This window comes from Aegilops tauschii, chromosome 4 (genome assembly GCF_002575655.3).
Source record: "Aegilops tauschii subsp. strangulata cultivar AL8/78 chromosome 4, Aet v6.0, whole genome shotgun sequence".
Classification (NCBI taxonomy): Eukaryota; Viridiplantae; Streptophyta; class Magnoliopsida; order Poales; family Poaceae; genus Aegilops; species Aegilops tauschii.
Window position 1 is genome coordinate 138,160,104 of NC_053038.3, and position 3,719 is coordinate 138,163,822.

Consider the following 3,719-nt stretch of genomic DNA (forward strand, 5'->3'; position numbering starts at 1 on the left):
CGAACGAATACCAAATTCACATGACTACTAATAGCAAGACTTCTCCCATGTCCTCAGGAACAAACGTAACTACTCACAAAGCATATTCATGTTCACAATCAGAGGGGTATTAATATGCATAAAGGATCTGAACATATGATCTTCCACCAAATAAACCAACTAGCATCAACTACAAGGAGTAATCAACACTACTAGCAACCTACAGGTACCAATCTCAGACTTAGAGACAAGAATTGGATACAAGAGATGAACTAGGGTTTGAGAGGAGATGGTGCTGGTGAAGATGTTGATGGAGATTGGCCCCCTCCCGATGGGAGGAGCGTTGGTGATGACGATGGCGATGATTTCCCCCTCCCGGAGGGAAGTGTCCCCGGCAGAACAACTGTGCCAGAGCCCTAGATTGGTTCCGCCAAGGTTCCGCCTCATGGCGGCGGAGTCTCGTCCCGAAAGCTTGCTTATGATTTTTCCTCGGACGAAAGACTTCATACAGCAGAAGATGGGCACCGGAGGGCCACCAGGGGCCCACGAGGCAGGGGCGCGCCCAGGGGGGTAGGGCGCGCCCCCCACCCTCGTGCCCAGGGTGTGGGTCCCCTCTGGTATTTTCTTCGCTCAGTATTTTTTATTATTTCCAAAAATAACTTCCATGGAGTTTCAGGACTTTTGGAGTTGTGCAGAATAGGTATCTAATATTTGCTCCTTTTCCAGCTCAGAATTCCAGCTGCCGACATTCTCCCTCTTTATGTAAACCTTGTAAAATAAGAGGGAATAGGCATAAGTATTGTGACATAATGTGTAATAACAGCCCATAATGCAATAAATATGAATATAAAAGCATGATGCAAAATGGACGTATCAACTCCCCCAAGCTTAGACCTCGCTTGTTCTCAAGAGAAAGCCGATAACGATAAATATGACCACATGTTTAGAGGTAGAGGTGTCGATAAAATAAAATATGGACATGAGGGCATCATGATCATTCTTATAATCAGCAACATATATGGATATTGTCATATGATTTCTTATGCTCAAGTAATAATCTATTCACAATGTCAAGTATGAATCAGAAACTTTATTGAGAACTAACAACTATAGTCTCAGTCATTGAAGCAATTGCAATTTATCATAACATCGGAAAGAGTCTTTGTAAGAGATTTTCAGCAAGTTCACATACTCAACTATCATTTAGTCTTTCACAATTGCTAACACTCACGCGATACTTATGGTTACGGAGTTTTAATCGGACGCAGAGAAAGATAGGGGCTTATAGTTTCGCCTCCCAACCTTTTACCTCAAGGGTAATGTCAACAATAATAACTCATGCTAACTTACATCCAATTGGGTATATATATCAGGATCTTTCCAACATACTGTGCTTGCCAAAGGATAAAATGAAAAAAGAGGAAAGGTGAAGATCACCATGAATCTTGCATAAGGGTAAGAGATAAAATTAAAAGATAGGCCCTTCGCAGAGGGAAGCAGAGGTTGTCATGCGCTTTCAGGGTTGGATGCACAAAATTTTAATGCGAAAGAACGTCACTTTATATTGCCACTTGTGATGTGGACCTTTATTATGCAGTCTGTCGCTTTTATTTCTTCCACATCACAAGATCGTATAAAGCTTATTTTCTCCCACACTAATAAGTCATACATATTTAGAGAGCAATTATTATTGCTTGCACCGATGACAACTTACTTGAAGGATCTTACTCAATCCATAGGTAGATATGGTGGACTCTTATGGAAAAACTGGGTTTAAGGGTATTTGGAAGCACAAGTAGTATCTCTACTTAGTGCAAAGAATTTGGCTAGCATGAGGGCGAAAGGCAAGCTCAACATGTTGGATGGTCCATGACAATATACTTTATTTTAGATATAAGAAAACATAACCCATTACATTGTCTTCCTTGTCCAACATCAACTCTCTAGCATGTCATATTTTAATGAGTGCTCACAATCATAAAAGATGTCCAAGATAGTATATTTATATGTGCAACCTCTCTTTCTTTATTACTTCCTATTAATTGCAACGATGACCAAAACTATGTTTGTCAACTCTCAACAACTTTTAATCATCACACTCTTTCTATGTGAAGTCATTACTCTCCATAAGATCAATATGATCTCTTTTTATTCCTTTTTATTCTTTCTCTTTTCTTTTATTCCCTCAAGATCATAGCAAAATAATCAAGCCCTTGACTCAACACTAATCTTTATTATATATAGCTCACAGACTTGATTACATAGAGGGATCATAAAGCAAAACTCAAAACTAGATCGTACTAAACTCTATTCTACTAGATCAAGATATTACTAAAAACGATCGAACTAAGAAAAACGGTAAAGATAGGAGCGTGATGGTGATACGATAGCGGGGCACCTCCCCCAAGCTTGGCAGTTGCCAAGGGGAGTCCCCATACCCATGTGATTATATCTCCTTCTTCGGAGGCGAGGAAGATGATGGTGACGATGACAATTGTGCTTTCAACTTCTTCATGTTGTAATTGAGAAGAGCAATTTCCTCTTTTAAGTCATCGACCTCCGATTCCAGCTTCAAGATCTTGTCGCATAAATCTCCTTTGCTTTTCTGCCAAAAACGAGAAGGAATAGATCCGTTGTTAGACAGTTTAGCCCTCTTAGGGAGACTAGACTTCTGAAACTTCACGTGCATATCCCAGGGTTGAGGTAGAGGGACATCTTCCTCCTCCGAACTTGAATATTTGACCTTCATCAAATGAGCATCCTCCTCCTCATCCGTAGTTCGACCACAAGGAGATAGATCTCCATAGGTCTTGGGATCAGCGGTGAGGAGTGTTACATAGCTCTCTCCGTCAGAATCCTAAGATGACATCTTGCTCTAATCTGTGGCAGAAACAGCTCGAAACAAGAACAGAGGATATTTGCGTGATACAGAAGTCAAAACCTTCGGGAGATTATATAATGAATTTTTACCGACCAAAATACGTATCGTGCAAGAAAACGGAGTCCGGAGAGCGCACGAGGTGCCCACGAGGCAGGGGGCGCGCCCAGGGGGTAGGGCGCGCCCTCCACCCTCGTGGAGCCCTCGTGTCCTTCCCGGACTGCTTCTTATTTTTCTATTTTTCTAAATATTCCAAAACGGAGAAAAATTGCCATTAGAACTGTTTTGGAGTCGGTTTACTTACCGTACCACATACCTATTCCTTTTCGGAGTCTGAAACATTCTGGAAAGTGTCCCTTATGTATTCCTCCGGGGTTACGGTTTCAATAACATTGGTTTCAACATTTATAGGATTACCTGAGATATAATGTTGATTCTTTGACCGTTCACCACCTTCGGATTTGTGCCTTCGAAGTTATTGATTTTTATGGCACCGAAACGATAGACCTCCTCGATAACGTAAGGACCTTCCCATTTAGAGAGAAGTTTTCTTGCAAAAAATCTTAAACGAGAGTTGTATAGCAATACATAATCACCTACATTAAACTCACGCTTTTGTATCCTTTTGTCATGCCATCTTTTAACTTTCCCTTTAAACAGCTTGGCATTTTCATAGGCTTGGGTTCTCCATTCATCAAGTGAGCTAATGTCAAATAACATCTTCTCACCGGCAAGTTTGAAATCATAACTAAGCTCTTTAATGGCCCAATACGCCTTATGTTCTAGTTCGAGAGGTAAGTGACGTGCTTTTCCATAAACCATTTTATACGGAGACATACCCATAGGATTTTTATATGCAGTT